The sequence below is a fragment of the Leopardus geoffroyi genome, chromosome A2, assembly GCF_018350155.1.
Source record: "Leopardus geoffroyi isolate Oge1 chromosome A2, O.geoffroyi_Oge1_pat1.0, whole genome shotgun sequence".
NCBI classification, from domain to species: domain Eukaryota; kingdom Metazoa; phylum Chordata; class Mammalia; order Carnivora; family Felidae; genus Leopardus; species Leopardus geoffroyi.
Genome location: NC_059331.1, coordinates 7375312 through 7402210, shown reverse-complemented (window position 1 = coordinate 7402210; position 26899 = coordinate 7375312). Strand labels below are relative to the sequence as shown.

General features: G+C 40.8%; 1 long non-coding RNA gene across 4 annotated transcripts in view; it reads left to right on the top strand.

Annotated features, from left to right (window-relative positions):
* Positions 1-24228, top strand: part of LOC123605242 — a 49159-nt gene extending 24931 nt beyond the window's left edge. Inside the window, exons 5-8 of one of the 4 annotated variants that reach the window (XR_006715683.1) lie at positions 21670-21884; positions 22625-22683; positions 23366-23450; positions 24185-24228. This is a non-coding gene — a long non-coding RNA (uncharacterized LOC123605242). Of the gene's footprint in view, positions 1-18847; positions 19385-21669; positions 21885-22624; positions 23451-24178 lie in introns of those variants that run through there. The other 3 variants (XR_006715681.1, XR_006715682.1, XR_006715680.1) reach the window with 3 other exon arrangements.
* Positions 24229-26899: the final 2671 nt, after the last annotated feature.

Below are 26899 nucleotides of genomic sequence, written 5' to 3'. Positions count from 1 at the left end.
ATTTGGGACAAAGTAGGAGAAAAATTGGAGACAGTAAGGAGAAAGATTTTTTTAATCTTAAAAAATTATTTATTTAATTAAATTTAATATTGATTTAATATTAATAATTTAGTCTCATTAATAGTTTGTTAATTAAGTATTATTAATAAAGCCATGCCAGTTTCCTTTTGTTGGTATTTGTTATGTATGTCTCCATTTTTCTCATTTAAACTTCAGTGTACTTAAGTTTTAGATGTGTCTCTTGTAAATAGGATGTAGCTGGATTTTAAAAAAATCCAATCTGAAAATACCTTTTGGTTTGTAAACCAATCTCATTTTTTATTGTCATATCTAGTATGTTGGATTAATTTCTGCTACCTTAATAGTTGTAATTTCTATTTTGTATTTTTCTTTGAAAAAATTGGAAATAGAAAAGATTTGATGAAAATATATACACACCGTTAAAAAAGAGTAAATTTGTACCCATCAACCAAGCCAAGAGAGAGAAGATTGCTGTGCCTCAGAAGTCTCATGTATGGGATCTTCATGAATTTTCTCAAGATGAAATAACTATTGTGATTCTGAATTTATTAATTTCTTACGTGACAACATATTGCCACAGGTTGGGAGAAGGATAACATGGGTTAGAAGGAAACAAAGGTCAGTGAAACCAGAAGCTGGTTCTTTGAAAGAATTAACAAAATTGATACACCACTAGCCAGTTTGATCGAAAAGAAAAAGGAAAGGACCCAAATAAATAAAATCAAGAATGAAAGAGGAGAGATCACAACAAACACAGCAGAAATATAAACAATAATAAGAGATTATTATGGGCAACTATATGCCAATAAAATGGGCAATCTGGAAGAAATTGACAAATTCCTAGAAACATATTAACTACCAAAACTGAAAGAGGAAAAATAAGAAAAAAATTTAAAAAAATCAGCTGAAATAGGAAGAAATAGAAAATTTGAACAGACCCATAACCAGTAAAGAAATCAAATTAGTAATCAAAAATCTCCCAAAAAACAAGAGTCCAGGGCCAGATGGCTTTCCAGGGGAATTCTACCAAACATTTAAGGAAGAGTTAACACCTATTCTCTTGAAGCTATTCCAAAAAATAGAAATGGAAGGAAAATTTCCGAACTCTTTCTATGAAGCCAGCATTACCTGATTCCAAAACCAGACAAAGACCCCATTAAAAAGGAGAACTATAGACCAATTTCCCTGATGAACATGGACGCAAAATTCCTCAACAAGGTATTAGCCAACTGGATCCAACAATACATTAAATTATTCACCACAACCAAGTGGGATTTATACCTGGGATTCAGGGCTGGTTCAATATCCACAAAACAATGTGATTCATCACATCAATAAAAGTAAGGACAAGAACCACATGGCCCTCTCAATATGCAGACAAAGCATTTGACCAAATACAGCATTCTTTCTTGATAAAATCCCTCAAAGTAGGGATAGAAGGATCATACCTTGAGATCATAAACCATATATGAAAGACCCAACGCTAATATCCTCCTCAATGGGGAAAAACTGAGAGCTTTACCCTAAGGTCCGGAACCAGACAGGGATGTCCACTCTTGCCACTGTTAATCAATATAGTATTGGAAGTCTTAGCCTCAGTAATCAGACAACACAAAGAAATAAAAGGCATCCAGATCAGCCAGGAGGAGGTCAAACTTTAACTCTTTGCAGATGATGGAAAACCCAAAAGATTCCACCAAAAACCTTCTGAAACTGATCCATGAATTCAGCAAAGTCGCAGGATATAAAATCAATGCACAGAAATCGGTTGCATTCCTATACACCAATGATGAAGCAACAGAAAGAGAAATCAAGGAATCAATCCCATTTACAATTGCAGCAAAAGCCATAAAATACCTAGGAATGAATCTAACCAAAGAGGTGAAAAATGTATACACTGAAAACTATAGAAAGCTGATGACAGAAATTGAAGAAGACACAAAAACATGGAAAAATATTCCATGCTTCTGGATAGGAAGACCAAATATTGTTAAAATGTTGATACCACCCAAAATAATCTACATATTCAATGCCATACCTATTAAAATAACACCAGCATTCTTCACAGAGCTAGAACAAACAATCCTAAAACTTGTGCGGAACCAGAAAATACCCCAAGTAGCCAAAGCAATCTTGAAAAAGAAAACCAAAGCAGGAGCCATCACAATCCCGGACTGCAAGCTGTATTACAAAGCTGTAATCATGAAGACAGTATGGTACTGGCACAAAAACAGACACTCAGATCAATGGGACAGAATAAAGAACCCAGAAATGGACCCACAAACGTATGGCCAACTAATCTTTGACAGAGCAGGAAAGAATACCCAATGGAATAAAGACAGTCTTTTCAGCAAGTGGTGCTGGGAAAACTGGACAGCGACATGCAGAAGAATGAACCTGGACCACTTTCTTACACCATACACAAAAATAAATGGATTTTAGTTTAATGTTTAATTTATCAGTAAATTAATTAAAGATATTGGCAAGGATGCAGAGAAAGAAGATCTCTTTTGCACTGCTGATGGGAATGCAAACTGCTGCAGCTACTCTGGAAAAACAGTCTGGAGATTCCTCAAAAAATTAAAAATAGAACTACCCTACAATCCAGCAATTTCACGACTAGATATTTATCCAAGGGATACAGGTATGCTCTTTTGAAGGGGCAGATGCACCCCAGTGTTTATAACAGCACTATCAACAATAGCCAAAGTATGGGAAGAGCCCAAATGTCCATCGATGGATGAATGGATAAAGAAGATGTGGTGTATACATACAGTAGAGTATTACTTGGCAATCAAAAGGAATGAAATCTTGCCATTTGCAACTACGTGGATGAACTAGAGGGTATTATGCTAAGCAAAATTAGTCAGAGAAAGACAAATGTATGACTTCAGTCATATGAGGGCTTTAAGACACAGAACAGATGAACACAAGGGAAGGGAAACAAAAATAATGTAAAAAAAAGGAGAGGGACAAAACGTAAGAGACTTAAATATGGAGAACAAACAGAGGGTTGCTGGAGGGGTTGTGAGAGGGGGATGGGCTAAGTGGGTAAGGGGCATTAAGGAATCTACTCCTGAAATCATTGTTGTACTATATGCTAACTAACTTGGGTGTAAATTTTAAAAAGAAAAATTAAAAAAAAAAAAAAAAAGAAAGGGTTTCTTGGTGGACATGGGATTTTTCTGTATCCTGATTGTGAGCATGGTTACTTGAAGCTATCTGTATATGTGATAAAATGTCACAGGGGCGCCTGGGTGGCTCTGTCGGTTAAGCGTCCGACTTCGGCTCAGGTCATGATCTCACGGTCCGTGAGTTCCAGCCCCGCGTCGGGCTCTGTGCTGACAGCTCAGAGCCTGGATCCTGCTTCAGATTCTGTGTCTCCCTCTCTCTCTGACCCTCCCTCATTCATGCTCTGTCTCTCTCTGTCCCAAAAACAAATAAACATTAAAAATAAAATAAAATGTCACAGTACTTGATCACTCATATATTACCTATGGAACTGTATTGTCTCCCCGCCCCCATAAAAGAAAACAGTACAAATAACAATAGGTAAGATGCAGATGAGGTCTCTACCTGAATTAATAGTATCGTAGCAATGCCAGTGTCCTGGTTTAAAGAATGTACTGTGGTTATGTTAAGATACTATCATTGGGGGAAGCTGGGTGAAGAGTACATGGGAACTCTGTACTATTTTTCAACTTCTTGTGGTTCTGATACTATTTCAAAATAAAGTTACTAAAAAAAAGATCAAGGAAAGAAAAACACTATGTAAGTGAATAACATGTTTATATATTTTCATGTGACCTACTTTTGCTCCCACATTTTTGACATTTATTTATGTGTCACATATAGTTGTAATTAATTTATTTAGTTGCTACGTAAGGGACTTTTTGTATGAATATACCACAGCTTATTTATCCAGTGTAGAGTGGATGGACTTCTTTGGGTTGCTTGCAGCTTTTATCCATTATGAATAATGCTGCTGTAAACATTCTTGCACATCTCCCATTGCACATACATATAAATGAGTCTAAAAGTGAACTCAGGCGCCTGGGTGGCTCAGTTGGTTAAGCATCTGACTTCGGCTCAGCTCATGATCTCAAGGTTTGTGAGTCTGGGACCCACATAAGGTGATCTTGAGCCCTGCTTCGGGTGACCCCCTTCTCTCTTCTCTCTACCTCTCTTTTTCTGCCCCTCGCTCACTTGTTACCTCTCTCTCTCTCTCTCTCTCTCTCTCTCTCTCTCTCTGTCTAAAATAAATAAATAAACAAACAAGTTCACTGGCTATAGAATCTGTATGCTAAAATTTGTTTTTATGTTTTATGTGTTTTGTTTTTTTGCATTTTATATTTTAGAGTAGTTAAGAAATGGTATCTTGGGGCGCCTAGGTGGCTCAGTCAGTTAAGCATCTGACTTCGGCTCAGGTCATGATCTCGCGGTCTGTGAGTTCGAGCCCCGCGTCGGGGTCTGTGCTGACAGCTCAGAGCCTGGAGCCTGCTTCGGATTCTGTATCTCCCTCTCTCTCTGCCCCTTCCTCTTTCATGCTCTGTCTCTCTCTGTCTCAAAAATAAATAAACGTTAAAAAAAATTAAAAAAAATGGTATCTCATTGTTCTGATTTGTATTTGGCTGATTATTATTCATAATGGGTATTTTTTATAATACTGGCTGTTTGGAATTTCCCCTTGGGAATTACCTGTACATGTTTTTGATGATTTTTCTTTGTATCTTTGTTATTTCCCCATGATGTTTAGAACTATGATATCTTTGTTACCAATTTTTACTCTTGTTTGTAAATGTCTTTTTATCATGTCTTGATGGCAGAGATTCTGAATTTTAGTCAAATTTATTAGTCTTTTCCTTAATGGTGAAGGTTTTTTGTTTTTTGTTTTTTTAACGTTTATTTATTTCTGAGAGACAGAGCATGAGCAGGAGAGGGACAAGAGAGAGAGGGAGACACAGAATTCGAAGCAAGCTCCAGGCTCTGAGCTGTCAGCACAGAGCCCGACACGGGGCTCGAACCCATGAACTTTGAGATCATGACCTGAGCCAAACTCAGACGCCTGACTGACTGAACCAGCCAGGCGCCCCAATGATAAAGGTTTTTGTGCTCTGTTTAAGAAGTCCTTCCCAAACAACTGATTATAAATATGTTTGGTTTCAGTGTCTTCATTTTTTGAAGTTCAGTTTCACATTTAAATTCTCAACCCATTTGTTTTTGTTTGTGACAGAGCATGACAAGTTTATCGATAGGGTTTTAGATTCCTATTGCAACTAATCTTTAAGAAGTGACCACTTTGGGGCGCCTGGTGGCTCAGTCAGTTAAGCGTCTGACTTCAGCTCAGGTCATGATCTCACGGCTTGTGGGTTTGAGCCCCACGTTGGCTTCTGTGCTGACAGCTCAGAGCCTGGAGCCTGCTTCGGATTCTGTGTCTCCCTCTCTCTCTTGCCCCTCCCCTGCTTGCACTCTGTCTCTCTCTCTCTCAAAAATAAAGAAACATTACAAAAATTAAAAATTTAAAAATGACCACTTGTTAGTTTTGGTGCAGTATCAAAGAAGACTGTCCACAGTTATCTCAAGAGGCTGTAAAAATACACTTCTCTTTTCATCTGTGTGTCTTTGTGAAGCTAAATTCCTTCATATACTTAAATTAAAACAAACCACAACAGATTGATTGTAGAAGCAAATATGAGAATACAGCTGTTTATATCTGTTAAGCGGACACTAAAGACATGCAAAAATATCAAATAGTGCAATTATTATGTCTAAATTTTCTGGTTTGGAAAATATTATTTTTTCAAAATAAAAATGTTATTTATGTTTACATGTAATGGTTTATTATTTTTTATCAGATGAGTAGTTTTACTCATTTACTCATTTTTTAAAACTCCACTTTAACATTATTATTGATGTTTAACACTGTTTAAAAAGATCTGAGCAGAACCTTAAGAAATGAGAGAAACTTATTTTCTCATTTTACAGAAATGAGAGAAACTTATTTTGGAAGAATGGGTAAAGAGATCAAGACAAGATCGCAGGTCTAAGGATCAACTGAAACAATGTCAAACTTCATAAGTAAATACAATTCAGGGGTGCCTGGGTGGCTCAGTCCGTTAAGTGTAAGACTCTTAGTTACGGCTCAGGTCATGATTTCATGGTTCATGGGTTTGACCCCTGAATAGCGCTGTGTGTTGGCAGCAGGGAGCCTGCTTGGGATTCCCTCTCCTATCTCTCTACCCCTCCCCTTCTTGCACATGCCCACTCTCCTAAAATAGATAAACATTTAAAAATAAATACGTAAATATAATTCATTAGTAAAGTAGTATATATAAAAATACAAAATGGCTTTTGCTCAGTCGGTTGAGTGTTTGACTCTTGATTTCAGTTCAGGTCAAGATCCCAGGGTGGTGGGATTGAGCCGGGGCCTCATGCTGAGTGTAGAGCCTGCTTGAAATTCTCTCTCTCTTGGGGCACCGGGGTGGCTCACTTGGCTAAGCATCTGACCTTGGCTCAGGTCATGACCATCTCTCAGCTCATGAGTTCGAGCCCTTTGTTGGGCTCTGTGCTGACAGCTCAGAGCCTGGAGCCTGCTTCACATTGTGTCTCCCTCCCTCTCTGCCCCTCACCCACTCACACTCTGTCTCTCAAAAATAAACATTAAAAAAAATTTTTTTTAAAAGATTCTCCCTGTCTTTGCATCTGCCCCTCTTTCCCACTCGCACTTTCTCTCTCAAATTTAAAAATATATTTAAGATATTTAAAAATACCAAGATGGTTTTTCTATCACATTGTTGGATATGTTAAAAATAACAGAAAAGAGAAGGTATCACATGTTGAGATAAAAATTAGACCTGAAATTAGATGAAAGAACATAATTTCTTAGGAATAATCAGGGAAAAGTATATTAATACTGAGACACTATTTTCCTCCCATCAGGATGGCAAATATTCTTATTTTTAAAAAATATTTTACTTATTTTTAAGTAAGCTCTAGGCCCATCATAGGGATTGAACTTACAGCCCTGAGATCGAGTCACATGCTCCACCAACTGAGCCAGCCAGGCATCCCAGAATGGCAAATATTTTTAAAATTCAATGATAGGCAAGTATGTAAGAAAACTGATACCTTATTACACAAATAGGAGTGAGTATAAATGGTAACAACCACTTTGGAGGATAATTATATGTATTTTATTTTATATATTAATTTTTTTAGAGAGAGTGCAAGCCAGGGGAGAGGGGCAGGAGGGAGAAAAAAAGAATCTTTAGCAGGCTTCATGCCCAGCATGAAGGGCAGCGCAGGGCTCAATCTCATGACTGTGAGATCATGACTTGAGCTGAAATCAAGAGTCAAATGCTTAACTGACTGAGCCACCCAGGTGCCCCTAGATGTATTTTAAAAATAAAAAACAGCATACCCAGTGACTTAGCACTTCCCCTCTTTGTTTCTATGTCTAGAAACACATACACAAGTACCACAAGGATATCTATTTATGTATCTATCTCTGTATCTGTCATCTATCATTGTATCTATCTATCTATCTATCTATCTATCTATTATCTATCTCATCTATCATATTAGTTAAGGTAACTCCAGCTGCTGAAGCAGATAAGCCCTAACGTCCAGTGATGTGTAGATATATGGTGATATGCGGATTAATTATGACTGTAGTTTTTGTATTCTTTATAATATTCTGAACATGGAATTGATAGGATTTTGTGGTAGATTACATGTGGGATATGAGAAAAAGAAAAGGTTGAAAGGTGGCCCCAAGGATTTCAGCTTGAACAACTACAATAATGGAATTGTCGCTTATTGAAATGAAGTAAAGCAAAAAAAAAAAAAAAAAAAAAAAGAAATGAAGGAAAGCAGGAACAAGTATTGGGGGAAATCATGAATTCCGTGTTGGGCATCTCAAAATTAGGATGGCCATCACACAAGGTAGTGGAGGTGTTAAGTAGGCATTTTGGGCACCTGCTGAAGTTTGAACACTATCCCAACTCAATCATAATATAATTAAAAAAAACACTTTTTATTTTAGAACAATTTTAGACTCAATAGTGTTGCTTCAAAACCTCCTTGGGAGCTTCCTGGGTGAAATCTGAAACCAGACCCTTTACCCTAAGTTGGAGAAAGACAAAAATAGAGGCAAACCATTCCAGACTGGTAGGTGGCAAGTTTTTTTAAGTTTATTTATTTAAGCAATCTCTACATCCAACATGGGGCTCGAACTCATGACCCCAAGACCAAGAGTTAGGTGGCAAAGGAATTTACTTAAGAGGCTTGTTTTAGGCAGCCTCAAGACAAGTAGTTTGCAGCACCTGCCTGTCAAATCTTAAAAGTTTATATAGAGGCCTTAACGGGTTCAGATGTGTATACCTTCTTGGTAGTTTCAACACCACATTTCTGTCTCAAGGCTATATCCTTGGGGCAGCTTCTGGGAATGGGGAAAACAAGTGGAACATGCATTGCAAGGACAAGGGAAAGGGTGAGGAGCCTCCAACTGCCCAAGCCCAGCTCTTGGGTCAACCAGTGGTCACATCTTGATGACCTCACCTAACAAAGAGAAATTACAAAATTAGTACACCTAGCTTCCCTTAACAACAACATCTTACATAACCATGGTACAATAATCAAAACAAAGACGTTGACATTGGCATAATATTATTAGACTATAGACCATATTCACATTTCACCAGTAGAATGATTTTTATTTAATAATTCTATTAAATGATTCATTTAATTGAAGACCTGTTACTGAAACCCATGTTCGGCTGCCTGTCGCTTGAAAAGCCAATACTCAAGAGGTGAGTTTTGATTGGAAAGGAATATGAGCTTTATTCAGGAGGCTAAGCTACCTGGGGAGAATGTGGACTCTTGTCCAAAGGCCAACTCCAAGGTTCTTGCCTGGCCCAAGGGTTTTTAAAAGAATTTAGGGCAGTTAATCAGTAAAGAGAGTACAGTGGTCCGTAATATTTTGTCATTATGTGCAGACTCAATGGTACCAGCTACAGATGTTTTCTCAGTGCTTGGAGATTGTGCCAGGGGGTCTGGTTCCTTAGTGCCCAACGATTATGCAGGGGGGTCTGGTTCCTTGGTGCCCATGCGTGGTGCAGGAGGGTCTGGCGACATTTAGAAGTACTCTGTTCTTTCTAGGAAAGAATGCATGATCTATAGATACACAAAGAAAGGTTAACCAATCATGTGAGCTAAGGCTGCTTGCTAAAGCTTAAAGACTACTAAGTTGGCCAGAGGGCCCCAGGCAGCTTCAGGTACAGGGCCAAAATATTTTCAGTTCAATCCAGAACAAGGCAGGATTGCCCATATATTCCATGCTTATTCAACACTGCTTTCCAGATTCTGGTTCCTACCAATAACCTCTATAAATAGTGGGAAAAAAGAGACCAAGATTATCTCTATCTTTAGTTATGGTTTATGTATAGAAGCACAAAATATTCTGTTTTAAAACTTAGCATCAATTTTCTCAGGAGCACTCATCACAAGACAACACCTCATACACATCCAACCTCCTCCACACACAAGCTTCATGTAGAAATAAATATGGGGAAAACTTCCATTCTCAATAGGGAGAAGAGATTTCAAAATATTAGAAATACAACAAGAAATGGACAAGATACACATATACAGGTTATCAAGTACATTGAAAAAAGATCTGAACAAGTGAAAATAATTACTGGATGAGAAGATTTATATAAAGAAAGAAAGACCAGTTCTCCTAAGACTAACATATAAATGTAAAACAATAACTAAGTGATTTCAAATTTTACATGAGAAATAAATGCCAGAGATCAGCCAAGAATCTATTAAATAAAGACTTGTCTTAATGGTGTTCAATAACCCAATGGTGAAGCAAGATGACTGTGAGACCAGACTGCCTAAGACTGAATCAAGTGTAAGCTCTCTGTGCATAAGTTTGTTTTTTTATTGTAACTTGAGGATGAGAGTAGCAGCATTTTGTAGAGTAGCTCTGAGGATAAATAATATGTGAAGCAACATTAGTCATCCCTATAACTGTTGTAAACAGATATTAAAAATTACAAAACTACTGCAACCAAAGCAACATATAAACCATCCATCTGGAGGAACACAGAGTTCCATTTCCATGTCACACTACATACCTAAATATCTGTTATAAAGGTTTCAAACTATAAGAAAATTAGGAAAATATTTTCACAACCTAGATTTTGGACACACTTTTGATAGCACAATAATTTATTCAGAAACTATAAAGGACAAATTTCACTACACAAATATTGAGTATTTTGTATGACTTAAGATTCTATAAAGTTAAATTAACAGAAGCCTAAGAAATCATTGGACAGAATTCAGCGCATTTTCACAATAAAGTCTCCTCCCAGTTCAAGGATAAAAATTACTTTCTTTCACCTGTTAAAGGTCATTGACATTCCCACCCCACTACAAATATAATTAATGGAGAAACTTTAGAACCATTGCTTTATACATCAAAAACAAGACAAGGATGCCACCTAATCACTGCTATTACTCAACCTATTATTAGAAATTCTGACCAACCCGTAAGCCAGGAAAATGAAATGAGGTACAATTATTGGCAGAAAAGAAAAATACATTAAAATAGATTATTGTTTACAGTTATTTGGGCCATTTAAAAATCCCAGAAAATCAATAAATTATTAGAACTAATGTTTGTCAAGGTGGCTAGACTCATGATAAACACATAAAAATACCATTGTTCTATTAATCATGTAATTAATCAATGTGAAATGCATACATACACATACATGCAAGAAGCATTCAGGAATGACTAGCCAAAACTGCAAAAAGCAAACACTTGAAGCACATTTTAAGAAAAGGGAATGAAGGGAAAGGTGTAACATTTTGCGGATTGGCAAGCTTGCCACTACGAACATGGCCGGTCATGGTATAGGGCTGTAGATACAAGTGGGAAGAAAAAGAAATAACTTTGCGGGGACAAAGCCCCGCCTCCAAGTGGTTGTGAACCCCGAGTCAGGCCACGCCTCTGTCCTGGTCGCACCACTGTGTTCAGCTAGGTTCTCAAAGGAGGAGCGTAGAATTTCCGCGCCCTAAATTGTAGGCAGTGGGCCGCACCCCTTCTTTCCTCGGGATCGGAAGCGGAAGTGTGCTCTCCTGGGACGCAGCGGCTCTACGGAAGTTCCCCCCCGCGTGCGGGGGCGGGGCCGACTAAATTGGCTTCCGGTCTGTCCCCCGCTCTTCTGGAACGGAAGTGGGGTAGGGCGTCGGGCCCGACGTGGTAAGTGCGGGGTCAAAGTGCGAGTCTGGTTTCTTTGCCACGCGAGGCTTCCAGCGAATAACTGGCCTGCCTTTGGTGGGAAGGAAAACGCGCTACTTCCGCTAAGGCGCGGGAGGCGCGGTCGGTGCATCCTGGCTTCTCTGCGGATGTGGGCGGGTTCTGGTGAGAGCTGAGCGGACTGCACCCGGGCGCCCCTAATCCCTCTTTGGGTGAGGAGGTAAATCCGTGACATTTCTTTCATCCAGCGGTAGCTTCCCAGGATCACTATGAAGAGAGAGGCTGGTTTCTTGGAAACACTCATGTTTTTTTCCAGAGTCCGGATTCGTTTTATCGCAAGACGATTTTGTTTGGGACCAAATGGATTCTCCCCTGCCTGCCCCCCGCCAACTTTTTATTTTGAAAACTTTCAAAAGTTGAAAGAATATATATACCCTTCACCTGGACCTATCAATTGTTAACCCTTTGCCACCTCCTAGTTTACATTCCAGCCCCCCCCCCCCCGGCTGAATCATTTGAAACTTAAGTTGAAGACATTATGACAGACACGTAAGTGCTTTCATGTGCATCTCCTAGGAATATGGGTGTTCTACTTAACCACAATATGTCTATTCCACCTAGAAAAATTTTAAAAAATGGCTCAGTTGTTTAAGGGTCCAGCACCTGATTTCAACTCAGGTCATGATCTCATGGTTCGCGAGTTCAAGCCCCACATTGGGCTCCATGCTGACAGCGTGGAGCCTGCTTGGGATTCTCTCCCTCTCTCTCTGCCCCTCCTCTGCTTGTGCACTCTCTCTCTTTCTCTCTCTCAAAGTAAATAAACTTTATTTTAAAAAGTCTTGAAAATGAAAACACCTACCAAAACTTATGAGTTGAAGCAAATGCAGGTATAAGAAGGAATTTTATAGCAATAAAAGCCTACATTAAGAAAAAAAGGGGGGCATCTGGTGGCTCAGTCAGTTAAGTGACTGGCTCAGGTCATGATCTCACGGTTTGTGAGTTCCAGCCGCATCAGGCTCTGTGCCGACAGTTTAGAGCTTGGAGCCTGCTTCAGATTCTGGGTCTTTGCCTCTCTCTGTCCCTTCCCCGCCACATACACACTCTTTCTCGAAACTAAATGAACATTAAAAAAATAGGTAAGTTGAACTTAATTAAAACCACAAGCTTTTTAATACACGTTTTATTTATTTAAGCAACCTCTACACCCAACATGGGGCTCAAACTCACAAACGCAAGATCAAGAGTCGCACAGTCTACTGACTGAGCCAGCCAGGCGCCCCTGAAAATCACAAACTTCTGTGCATCAAAGGACAATAACGAGAGTGAAAAGACCACCCAAAGAATGGGAGAAATATTTGCAAATCATATATCTGATAAGGTGCTAACATCCAGAACCGATAAAGAACTACCACTCAACAACAAAAAACAGCAACCCTAATGGGGGAAAGGACTTCGTTTTTAAATTTTTTTAATGTTTATTTTTGAGAAAGATGCAGCGTGGGCAGGAGAGGGGCAGAGAGAGAGAGGGAGACACAGAATTCCAAGCAGGCTCCAGGCTCTGAGCTATTGGCACAGAGCCTGATGCAGGGCTCGAACGCACGAACTGGTGAGATCACAACCTGAGCTGAAGTCGGACACTTGACCGACTGAGCCACCCAGGTGCCCCTGGGAAAGGACTCAAATAGACATTTCTCCAAAGATATACACGTGACCAAGTACCTGAAAGTACATGAGAAGATGTCCAATATCAGTAATCATTAGGGAAATGCAAATGAAAACCACAATGAAATACCGCTTCATCCCCCCACCCCCTTAGGATGGCTATTATCCAAGAACCAGAAAATAACACATGCTGGTGAGGATGTGGGGAAACTGCAACTCTTGCACATTGCTGGTGGGAATTTGGAGTGGTGCAACTGCTGTGGAAAACAGCAAGGAGTCTCCTCAAATCATTAAACAGAGAACTAACTGTATGACCCATCAATTCCACCTCTGGGTATCTATCTGAAGGAGCTGAAGTCAGGGACTTGAATAGATATTTGCGTGCCAGGGTTCACAGCAACATTGTTCACGGTGCCAAAGGCGAAATTCTTACACTTTCAGTTGTTTTAAACTTAGTTCGAACAAGGAGAGATTTTAGCCATTCAAAGCCTTCCTGCTTTGCACACACACCACAGTTATGCCCCAAGTCTAACAGCTGCAGATAAGATAAATCCTGGGGCTATAACTACCCCCAAGCTGCTGCTACCCTTCCGAACTTTCTGACACAGAGACTTCCCACTAGCTGCTAAGCAACATAGGCTAGACACATAAACCCCCTCTGTGATCACCTCCTACAGTAGGAGTTGGCCCCCTCCCTTCCTGAGTAGTGGCTTTCATGCTATAGCTTCCGTATTTTCTCATACCTGAGGGACTTTCTCCACGAGAAAACCTGCCGAAGTTCTGCCCAAAGAAAGCTTTTGTGTGGTACTGCCACCTCATGATCATGTCTTTTTCCCGAATCACCCTGGAAATAACGGGAATACCCTACATATGTGTATGGCTCCTCCCTCTCGCCCCCCCCACCAACACCACCACATGCGCGCACACACATATTTAGATTCCTAATCCTTTGGAGTTTATTTTTGTGAGTGGTGTGAAGGATAGATGTAATTTTATCTTGGCACCATTCATTAAACCACTCATTTCTGTCCCAGTGATCTGAAATACCACCGTTATGAATTACATTCCCGCGTTTTGCAGTTGATTTCCAGATATTCCATTTGATTGAAGCTGTTTCCTATTCATGCTCCAGTTCCACAGTTTTAATTGTAGTGGCTTTATAGTTTGTTTTAGTGTCAGTAGGGCTTCATCACTTGTTTTCAGTGTCTTCTTAGACATCATCATGTATGTGTGTTCTTCCATATAAATGTTAGTATCAATTTGCCTAACTCCATTAAAAAAAAAAAGCTTATTGGCATTTTTATTAGGATTATGTTACATTTCTGAATTAACCTGGGGAGAATTGATATCTTTATGATGTCAAGCCACTTTATCAAAGAATGAGGGATGTTTTTCCTTTTGTTCAAGTCCATTTATGTCTCTCTAGATTATGTTAAAAGTTCCTTATATGGGTTTTATACATTGCTTGTTTAGTTTAATCCAAAGCTTTCTGGTGTTTGTTTGTTTGTTTTTTCCTATTATAAATGAGGTTTTCTCTACCATTATATCACCTTACTGGTTATTGATTAACTGGAGGCTTTTTCATGTCCTGCTAACTTACTAAATTCTTTTATTGTTTACATTAGTCTTATCATTAGTTCTCTAGAGATTTCCATGAAGAGTATCATATCATCTGCAAAAAGATAGTTTTACTTCATTTGCAGTTCTTATGTTTATTAGTTTCTCCCCAATGTCACCAGTGCACACTCAGACACACATATACACACACATGTGCGCGCGCGCGCGCACACACACACACACACACACACACTGTTATAAATATAGCCAATCATCTTAAGAAAGTATTCATTCGTTTCTGTTTTTTGAGTGCTTATATCAAAAATGGGTGTTGAATTTTGTTAAAAGGCTTCATCAGCATCTATGGAGATAATCATATGATTTGTTTTCTTAGATGTATTGATATGGTATATTATTTAACGACTTTCTTTTAAAATTTGTTTGAGAGAGAGAGAGCAAGCTGAGTGGGTAAGTGGGGGAGAAAGAGAAACAGAGAGAGAGAATATCTCAGGAAGGCTCCACACTCAGCATGGAGCCTGATGGAGGGCTCGATCGCACAACCCCACGATCATGACCTGAGCCAAAATCAAGAGGTGAACAGTCAGCTGATGGAGCTACCAGGTGCTAATGGATTTCTTAATAATTAAACTTTTAATTTCTAGAGAAATTTGACTTGCTCAAGGTTTATTATTTTCTTAGTGGTTTTGTATTCTTTTTGCTAATATTTACCATAGCTCATTTGAATCAATATTTATAAGTGATATGGCTTTGTAATTTTCTACTTTTGTATCCTATCAGGTTTTATATTAATGTTATCTCATTAAAGGAATGAGGAAGTTTTTCTTCATTCTTATTGCTTTTAAACAACTTATGGACTACCTTGAGTATCTGAACTTTGAAGGTTTGGTATAATTCTGTATCTGAAACATCTGGGCTTGGGTGCCTGGGTGGCTCAGCAGGTTAAATGTCTAACCAACTCAGGTCATGATCTTGCAGTCCGTGAGTTTGAGCCCCGCATCGGCTCTGTGCTGACAGCTCAGGGCCTGGAGCCTGCTTCTGATTCTGTGTCTCCCTCTCTCACTGCCCCTTCCCCACTCATGCTCTGTTTCTCTGTCTCTCTCTCAAAAGTGAATAAATGTTAAAAGAAAAAAATTAAAGTATCCAGGCTCGCATTTCCAGTCCACTGATGCTTGATGAGAGTACCAAAACAATTCAGTAGAGGAACAAATAGTCTTTTCAACAAATGGTGCTGGGACAACTGGATAGCTACACACAAAATAATGAAGCTCGTTGTCTACCTCATTCCATATTTGAAAATTACTCAAAATGGATCAAAGAAATAACTGTAAGAGCTCAAATAATAAAACTCTTAGAAGGAAATATAGTAGTATATCTTTAGTGATCTTGGATTTGACAGTGGTTTGTTAAATTTCACACCGAAAGCATAAGCAACCAAGAAAAATAGACAAGCTGGCACTTAATCAAAATTAAACTGTTTTGTACTTCAGAGGACCCCATAAATAAGTGAAAAGACAACCTATTGAATGGGAGAAAAAATTTGAAAATTCTATATCTGCAAAGGGACCAACATCTGGAAAACATAAAGAACTCTTAGAGTTCAATAATAAAATGATAAATAACACAATTAAAAATAGTTGAGGATTTCGGGGCGCCTGGGTGGCGCAGTCGGTTAAGCGTCCGACTTCAGCCAGGTCACGATCTCGCGGTCCGTGAGTTCGAGCCCCGCGTCGGGCTCTGGGCTGATGGCTCAGAGCCTGGAGCCTGTTTCTGATTCTGTGTCTCCCTCTCTCTCTGCCCCTCCCCCGTTCATGCTCTGTCTCTCTCTGTCCCAAAAATAAATAAACGTTGAAAAAAAAAATTAAAAAAAAAAAATAGTTGAGGATTTGAATGGACATTTCTTCAAGTAAGACATACAAATGGCTAATAAGAACATGCAAAGATACTCAATATCCACTAGTCATCAGGGAAATTAAAATGAAAACTACAATGAAACAGTACTTCACACCAACTAGGATGGCTACATGTTTTAAAAAACAAAACAAAACAATACTAAGTGTTGGCAAGGATGAGGAGAACTTGGAACCCTCACACACTGCAGGTGAGATTGTAAACGGTGTAACCACTTTGGAAAATAGCCAGGCAGTTACCCCAAAGGTTAAACTTAGTGTTTAATATGACCCAGCAGTTCCAGTCCTAGGCATATACCCAAAAGAAATGAAAACATGTCCACATAAAAACTTGCACAACAATATTTCATAGCATTATTCAAAACAGCCAAAGAGTGAAAACAACCCCCATGTCCACCAACTGATAGGAATGTTATTCATCAGTCAAAAAGAATGAAATACTGGGGCACCTGGGTGGCTCAGTTGGAAGAGCATGAAACTCTTGATCTGGGCGTCATGAGTTCAAGCCTCATGTTGGTGTAAAGGTTTACATAAGTAAATAAGTAAATAAATAAACTTAATAAAATACTGATAAATGCTACAGTATAGATTAACCTTGAAAAGTTTATGCTATGTGTAAGAAATCAGTCACAAAAGACTACATAGTTTTTAAAACTTATGTGAAATCATCAAATAGACAAATCTATAGAGACAATAAATAAATTAATAGCTGCTTAGGGATGGGATGGGATGGGGAGCTGGGGATGGTGAAATTGTTCTCAAACTGATTGTGGCAATGGTTTCACAACTCTGTGAATATAATAACCACTGAATATACACTTTGGGTGAATTGTGGGCGTCTGGGTGGCTCAGTTGGTTAAGCGTCTGACTTTGGTTCAGGTCTCCTGGTTCCTGAGTTCAAGCCCCACATTGGGCTCTCTGCTGTCAGCTCAGAGCCTGCTTTGGATTCTGTCTCCCTCTCTCTCTACCCCTCCCCCTCTGTGCTCTCTCTCAAAAATAAATAAATATTTAAAAAAGTAAACGGATGAATTATATGTGAATTCTGTCTCAATAAAGCTGTTGCCGCCCCCACTCAATCAAAAACCAATCTATCTGGGCTTGATGCTCTTTGGTAGTGTAAATTCCTATATAATTTTCTAGGTTGGGTTACATTGATATTCTATTTCTAGGTTTTTTTGTTTGTCTTTTAGCTTGGAATTTATTTTTTATTATCTCACTTTTTAAAAAAAAATTTTTTTTTTTTCCCAACGTTTATTCATTTTTGGGACAGAGAGAGACAGAGCATGAACGGGGGAGGGGCAGAGAGAGAGGGAGACACAGAATCGGAAGCAGGCTCCAGGCTCTGAGGCATCAGCCCAGAGCCCGACGCAGGGCTCGAACTCACGGACCGCGAGATCGTGACCTGGCTGAAGTCGGACGCTTAACCGACTGCGCCACCCAGGCGCCCCTATTATCTCACTTTTAAGGATACATTTAGGAATATGAATTTTCCTCTGATCACTGTTCAAAAAATATCCCATGTTATTTTTAAATGTTATTTTTTAATGTGTTTTTATTATTATATTTGAGAGAGACAGGGTACGAATGGGGGAGGGGCAGAGAGAGAGGAAGACACAGAATCTGAAGGAGGCTCCAAGCTGTCAGCACAGAGCGTGATGTGAGCTTGAACCCACGTACTGTGAGATCATGACCTGATTCAAAGTCTGACACTTAACCCTTAACCGAATGAGCCACCCAGGCACCCCCCCCCCCGCCATGTTATTTTTAATAGCCAAAAAAAGTGGAAATAACCCAATGTCCATTAACTATTGAGTGGATAAATTGTGACACACCCATACAGTGGAATACTATTCAGTAAGAAAAAGAAATAAAGACTGGTACACACTACAACATGGATGAACCTTGATAACATTATGGAAGTCAAAGAAGGCCAGACACAAAGACCACATGTTGTAATACCCTGTTTGCATGAAATGTCAGAATAGGCAAATCCCCAGAGACAAAAGACAAAACAAACAAACAAAACCCCAAACTACATTGTTGCTTTGGGCTGAGGGAGTGGGGGTGGTGAGGTGGGAAGATTATGGCTAAGAGGGTACTGGGTTTCCTTTTGGGATTATGAAAATGTACTAAAATTGATTGTGGTGATGGATACACAACTCTGACTATACTATGGTACATTTTAAATGGGTTAATTATGTGCTATGAGGATTCTACCTTAAAGCTGAAGGTCAGAGAGAGGACTGATGAGCTGGGAGCTCATTTTATGGGCTGGGAGGCTCATCTTTATAAATATGCAGAGCGCCGCCTGGGGCTGAACCAACAAGGAGAAAGTCTTGAAGAAGAGAGAGCATTTCAAGAGCTTCCGTGGCCCGGAACTGGGGGCAAACCCCGCCCACCGTGTCCGTGCCGCTTCTAACTCGGTCCCCTGCCCTCGGACATCCCAGCGTTGCGCCTCGGACGTGGTGGGTGCGACAGCCAGCTCGGGGCCCAGCTCCAACCCGCTCCCCAGACATCCGGCAGCAGCGGCTGCCACCCCGGACCCGACCCCTCTGCTCCTGAGGCCCCGTCCCGTACGCTGACCTGGTGGCGGAAACCGGAAGCGGAAGTGCTAATCGGAAACCGACTCACTTCGAGCTCCGCCCCGCTTCTAATGCGTTGGCTCCCCGGAGGTTTCGAGCTTCCGCGACTGGCAGGGAATCGCGGGTGCGCCGCGCCCGAGGGACCGCGGCCGCCCGGGTCCGTCCCAGAGCCTCGGTCGGCTCCGCCCGCGCGGGTGGGGGTCGGGGCCGCGGCTCGGGGAGACAGGGCCTTCTCTCTGCCCGCTGTGAGCCTCTCTGCGAAAGATGCCAGAACAAACTGTGTCCTTTCTCCAGAGGAGAAACGTGTACGCGGTTGTGGAAAACGGCCGCAGCGCCCCCTTCTCTCCGACGTGGCGATTGCGGTGCGTTCCGGTGGGGACTGGACGGAAATGCTCTGGCTGTGGCCACCCGTTACCGAAATGTGATGAATTGTTCAGGTGTTACCTTGCTGTACATTGACCAGTTGTTAGTATTTAGCATGCGTAGTGTACCTTCTCTACATCTCTCTCCATGTGTAGAGTTAAATGTTTGTGGTAACCTCTTTGAAAGTAAGGAGGTGGAAATAAGTTGCAGGCATATTTGATCTTTAGCATCGGGTTAATTGCCTCCCATGTAACAACAAAGGAGTTATGCAAAAACTCCTGTAAATTAATACCCGAAGTGAGAAATGAACAAGAGGTTTGCATAGGCTCTTCCATTAAAAACAAAAACAAAAACAGATGGGCAACGAATATATAAAGAGGTGCTCGATGTCATTAGCAACCAGGGATTTGCAAATAAAAATCACAGTGTGATACTACTGCACACACTGAATGGCTAAAAGTAAAACTGAAAAGGGACAGCGCCCGGTATTGGTTGAGATGTTCGTAGACTGCTAGTGGAAACACATTTTTAAAGTATATCAACTAAATATGATCTGGTGGTGACACACCAGTGATGCACACACGTGGCCACCAATTGAACTTAAACACTATATGTAACATCATTATTTGAAATATCCCTCGCTTGGAAGTAACTGAAAGTGGATCAAGGGATGAGCCGATGACTTGTGGCGTGTATTTGTTGTGGCATACTCAAAATGAGCAAAGAGAAGGAACGCAGAGGTAACCCCTTGGATGAAGCTCACAAGCAATGTCCGATGAAAGAAGCCAGACACAAAAGATTGCAGGCTGTTAGATACCTTTTCTTTAAAATTCTCTCTCTCAAAAGTAAAGAAACATTAAAAAAGTTAGAAAAAAATGGGGTGCCTGAGTGGCTCAGTCAGTCAAGCGTCTGACTCTTGATTTTGGCTCAGGTCATGATCTCATGGTTTGTGAGATTGAGCGCCACGTTGAGCTCTGTGCTGACAGCTCAGAGCCTGCCTGGCATTCTCTGTCTCTGCCTCTTCTCTGCCCCTCCCTCCGTCTCTCTCTCTTTCTCAAAAATAAATACGCATTAAAAAATTAAATAAAAATTCAAAAATAGGCAGTACGCTGCCGAGTGTTAAATGTCAGGATAGTGGTTGCAGTTGGGAAGCGTGGAGTTAGTGACTTGGAAAAGAGACAAGGAATATGTCTGAGATGCTGGATATGGAAGTATTCTATTTCTCAACCTGGAATGATGTTACATGGGGCTGTTCATTTCTGAATACTTCATTGAGATTTTTATTCATGATTGCCTCCCTTAGTCATATGTATGCTGTAATTCCATAAAAGAAGTTGAAGAAATGGAACTAAGGGTGCTGCTTGATAAAGTTGAGCAAGGAATATAGAAGTAGAAGAAAATATACTGGGAGCCTGGGTGACTCCATTGGTTAAGCATCAGACTTCAGCTCAGGTCAGGATCTCACGGTTCATGAGTTTGCACATCCGTTGAGCTTGAGCCCCATTTCAGGTGAGCACGAGCCCCAGCAGGGTAAGCCCTGCTTCTCTCCCCTCTCTCTCAAAAAGGAGAAGGAGGAGAAGGAGGAGGAGGAGAGGGAGAAGAAGAAAATGTACTGAAAGGGTGAATAAAAATAAAACCAATACTTAATGGAGAAAAGTAGAACTGAACAGCAATATGAAAAGGCAAAAAGATGCACAATATATTTGTGTACTAGTCTTTGGTTAATTGTGAGAAAATATGGAAAGCCTTCAGTTTCGACATAAAAACAACGATGTGTTTCCGACACTGTTGGAGTGGCTAACATTAGAAATGTATTTCGAGTTTTTCTAAAATCACAATATTCAGTTTCGGATGTCCATCTGTTTATTACCTCCATTGCCCCATTTAATTGTGAGATCCCCAAGAACTGTTCCCTCCTCATTGCCTCATACCTGGCCTCGCTTAAAGAAGGTCCTTACTGAATATTAGCTGACTGCATGAAGCAGTAAGAGGCAGAAGGAGGTGAAGGTTCCAAATCCAGCCAAGCTCCAGCAGTGGGTACTCAGAGGGACTTCTGATTTCATAAAACCTTTTGTATTTCTCATCTCCATTATGCCCAGCAGAGGGTGTGGACGGAGTATTATTAAATGATAGTTATTTATACCCAATTTGGAGTGTTGTTCTAACAACGAAAGGAGATTATATATGTACAACTACTAATAATAGTAAATAGCAGTTGATAATATTTGTATGATAGGGTATTAGACGGTTTTTTAACGGCCGTCATGTGTTTTCATCTGCACAGATATGGCTAAAGAGTGATGGTTGATGATTGAGGAAAAATGTCTGATGTTTAATGATGGATGTTGTGAACCAGTTAGCCAGATACTCCAGTGTATGAAGAGAAATTGAGATCAACGTCTTAAACTCAAAAGCTCCTCTGAAGTGGTCTGAGCAAGAGATGGAATATTCTGGAAACTCTATCAGATTCACAGGATGGCAGCCCTTGATGTGAATCAGGTGGGTGGTGAGTCCTTGCTGATGCTTCTTTCCAAATTTGTTTGCTTCATGTAGTTCCTTCACAAATGGCAGAGCCAGCACTTGGGGCTGAGTGATCATGCGGTGGACCATATAAGCGTGATTGAAATGAGCAGAGTGTGTATAAGTCAGGTTTCTGGGATTTGAGATGCAGGAAGGTGTGTGTGTGTGTGTGTGTGTGTGTGTGTGTGTGTGTGCGCGCGCGCGCGCGCGCTTTTTCAGGGGGTAATATATTCACGAATTCTATTGTGTCAAACAGCTCTGCCTCACTGTAATTTGTATAACTCAAGATGGAATTTTAAAAAAATGTTTGTTTATTTTGAGAGAGAGAGCACCCATGTGCACGTGCGGGGCAAGGGCAGGGAAAGAGAGAGAGAATGAGAATATCCCAAGCAGACTGTGTGGAGCCTGACCCGAGGCTCGATCTCATAACTGTGAGATCATGACCTGAGCTGAAATGAAGAGTTGGATGCTCAACTGACTGAGCCACCCAGGTGCCCGTAAGATGGAATTTTTAACCTGTATCTCATGGGTAGCAAGATCCAAAAAACCACCGTCTTGCTCCAGGTAGCTCAGTCATATGGAATTAGCATGTTTGGTGTGTGTTCTGTGCATGGTGTGGACCGTTCGTAGGCATGTGGTTATTGGAATTGGATTGGCTTCAGAGTTCATGGCCTTCTTCTCTCTGAGGTCATCTTTCTTGGGACCTTTTCTGTCTTTAGAGGAAAGGAAACTCGAAGAGGCAAGGATGGTGGCTGGGTTACTGATGGATTCTTCTCAGGTAAGTAGAAAGTTGACCTTTCTTCAGAATGTCCTGTTTCTCTCTGTCAGGTAGCCTTATCTTCTTGTAATGTCCCCAGGCTTTTTATAGCAATTAATGGCCCTGCTTAAGGAATGAGTCCCAGGTAAATGTCTCCAGGACTCATGCCATCTCAGAATACATAGGGATTATATTGGATGCGATTCTTTTATCTCCGTATTCATTAATTCTTTCTGATGCTTGGTCATGCTTGTTGGCTTATCATTTCACTGAGTGTTATGATAGATACTGAGGAATGATATGAAGGTATCTAATCTCATGGAATGCATGTGTTACTGTGGAAATAATTCATCTCTTAGTAGATTTTACAGAGTGTTACAGTGTGCTCAGTGCTAACCGCAGCCTATAAATAGAGGAGGAAAATAAAGCAAGAAGCGCCCACAATAAAGTTGTGGTAACATAAGTTTCATCACATGTCAGACGTGCCGGTAAATCCACATGACTGGCTGTGATCACCAGGCACGTCTGTAGCTGGAGAGCAGCCGAGGTCTGGGCCCGAGAGTGCCGTAGGCTTCTGGTCTACCTTCCTCAGTCCTTCATCTTTCTGAGAACCTCAGAGAAGATGGCAGTTCGCTGAAGGCAGCATGTGTCTGACGGTTTAGCACTTAGTGACCTTGAGTATGTAGCTGTGGACTTTGCCCAGGAGGAGTGGACTTTGTTGGATCAAACACAGGTTGCTCTCTAGAGAGATGTGATATTGGAGAACTACCAGAATCTCATCACACTAGGTAAGCATCGTTTTTTCACTGAACCCCTTATGAAAAAAATGTTTCTTTTCTTTTTTTTTTTTTTTTTAATTTTTTTTTTCCAACGTTTATTTATTTTTGGGACAGAGAGAGACAGAGCATGAACAGGGGAGGGGCAGAGAGAGAGGGAGACACAGAATCGGAAACAGGCTCCAGGCTCTGAGCCATCAGCCCAGAGCCTGACGCGGGGCTCGAACTCCCGGACCGCGAGATCGTGACCTGGCCGAAGTCAGACGCCCAACTGACTGCGCCACCCAGGCGCCCCTGAAAAAAATGTTTCTTTTTTTTTTTAAATTTTTTTTTTCAACGTTTATTTATTTTTGGGACAGAGAGAGACAGAGCACGAACGGGGGAGGGGCAGAGAGAGAGGGAGACACAGAACCGGAAACAGGCTCCAGGCTCTGAGCCATCAGCCCAGAGCGTGACGCGGGGCTCGAACTCACGGACCGCGAGATCGTGACCTGGCTGAAGTCGGACGCCTAACCGACTGCGCCACCCAGGCGCCCCGAAAAAAATGTTTCTTAAGTACTTTTGCTGTCAAATGGGAAGACTGGTAAACAAGACAGACGTAATCCCTGGCCTCAGGGGCCTCACTCTCTGGAGGATTCCCTGTGCAAATGAAGATCTGTCTAGATAAATGATACTCTTTTAGGGACTGAAAACCTTAAGACTTAAAAAAAAATTTTTTTTTATTAACATTCATTTTTGAGAGACAGAGACAGAGCGTGAATGGGGGAGGAGCAGAGAGAGGGAGACCCAGACTCCAAAGAAGACTCCAGGCTCTGAGCTGTCGGCACAGAGCCTGACACGGGGCTTGAACTCACAAACCGTGAGATCATGACCTGAGCCGAAGTTGGGTGCTTAATCGACTGAGCCACCCAGGCACCCCATGAAAACCTTAAGACTTTACTTTATTTTATTACTTTTTTTTCAGTTTTTATTTTAATTTCATTATAGTTAACATACAGTGTTAGTTTCAGGTATACAATATAGTGATTCAGCATTTCCGCATAGTACCCCATGCTCATTACAACAAGTGTTCTCCTTAATCCCCATCACCTATTTAACCCAACCCTCCTACTCCCCTCCCCTCAGGTAATCATCAGTTTGTTCCCTATAATTAAGAGTCTGCTTCTTGATTTGCTTCTGTTTTTCTCCCCCTTGTTTGTTTTTTTGTTTTTTTTTTTAATTTTTTTTTTAAATTTACATCCAAATTAGTTAGCATATAGTGCAACAGTGATTTCAGGAGTAGATTCCTTAGTGCCCCTTACCCATTTAGCTCATCCCCCCTCCCACACCCCCTCCAGTAACCCTCTGTTTGTTTTCCATATTTATGAGTCTCTTCTGTTTTGTCCCCCTCCCTGTTTTTATATTATTTTTGTTTCCCTTCCCTTATGTTCATCTGTTTTGTCTCTTAAAGTCCTCATATGAGTGAAGTCCTATGATATTTATCTTTTTTTTTTTTTTTTAATTTTTTTTTTTTCAACGTTTATTTATTTTTGGGACAGAGTGAGACAGAGCATGAACGGGGGAGGGGCAGAGAGAGAGGGAGACACAGAATCGGAAACAGGCTCCAGGCTCTGAGCCATCAGCCCAGAGCCCGACGCGGGGCTCGAACTCCCGGACCGCGAGATCGTGACCTGGCTGAAGTCGGACGCTTAACCGACTGCGCCACCCAGGCGCCCCAATATTTATCTTTTTCTGACTAATCTCACTTAGCATAATACCCTCCAGTTCCATCTAAGTAGTTGCAAATAGCAAGATTTCATTCTTTTTGATTGCCGAGTAATACTCCATTGTGTATATATATACATATATATATATCCCACATCTTCTTTATCCATTCATCTGTTGATGGACATTTGGGCTCTATCCATACTTTGGCTATTGTTGATAGTGCTGCTATAAACACTGGAGTGCATGTGCCCCTTCAAAACAGCACACCTGTATCCAGTGGATAAATGCCTAGTAGTGCAATTGCTGGGTCATAGGGTAGTTCTATTTTTCATGTTTTGAGGAACCTCCAGACTGTTTTCCAGAGTGGCTGCACCAGCTTGCATTCCCACCAGCAGTGCAAAAGAGATCCTTTCTCTTTGCATCCTCACCAACATCTGTTGTTGCCTGAGTTGTTAATGTTAGCCATTCTGATGGGTGTGAGGTGGTATCTCATTGTGGTTTTGATTTGTATTTCCCTGATGATGAGTGATGTTGAGCATCTTTTCATGTGTCGGTTGGCTATCTGGATGTCTTCTTTGGAGAAGTGTCTATTCATGTCTTTTGCCCATTTCTTCACTGGATTAGTTGTTTTTTGGGTGTTGAGTTTGAGAAGTTCTTTATAGATTTTGGATACTAACCCTTTATCTGATATGTCGTTTGCAAATATCTTCTCCCATTCTGTCGGTTGCCTTTTAGTTTTGCAAAACTTTAAGACTTAAGATGTGTATGAGGCCGGATGTGATTTTCAGGTCTTAAGAGTTCTCTAGTCTTTTGAGGGCACAAAGAATGTACTTCGATTTTTTTAAATGTTTTTTAATGTTTTTATTTATTTTTGAGACAGAGAGAGACAGAGCATGAGCAGGGGAAGGGGCAGAGAGAGAGGGAGACACAGAATCTGAAGGAGGCTCCGGGCTCTGAGCTGTCACCACAGAGCCCGACGCGGGGCTCAAACTCATGGACTGTGAGATCATGACCTGAGCTGAAGTCAGACGCTTAACTGACCAAGCCACCCAGGCTCATTTTTTTTTTTTTTTTTAATTTAGAAAAATCTCACCTGTGAGACGCTTAACTGACTGAGCCACCCAGACGCCCCTGTACTTCAATTTTTGTTCCTTTTAGAATAGTTTTATTGCATTGATTTAAAATTTCATGTGATGATTTTGCAGTTTATAAAGTGAGACTTCACCATCTTCAGAAACCGTGAAGGCTAAAATGTTGGTTCCTATCCAAAGACCTGCATTTCGTGTCTTTCAGGGTTCTCTTTATGTATTTTTCCCTTAAGCAGGATACAAATCATGCAAACCTGATCTCAGCTCTGCATTGGGAGGAGCAGAATTGCTGAGGACAGGAGGGAGAGGAGTTCTGCAGGGTAAGTTCATGATAGGGTTTTGTGCAGAGAGATGCCAGTCTAGGAAAGGCGCGGTCCATTTGGAAATTGCACTTGGCAAGCTTTTGGAGGTCTACCCTTTTTCAGAGAAGGCTGAACGAAGCCACTTCGTTTCTGAGTTTGCTCAGGAACCTTTAACTCCCTTTACCTTTAAATTTCCATTGATGTCAACCTTCTTCTGTTCTCTCAGAAAGATCTGTCTGGCTCATTTGAAAATTTCATTACTTGCAGGTAGGTCTTTTTACAATACTTTCTATTTTGTTTCCTGACTCTCTTAGTGTTTTTTGTTTACCGTCAGCCTTAGTTTTCCTGAGTATTAAGCTTTGTA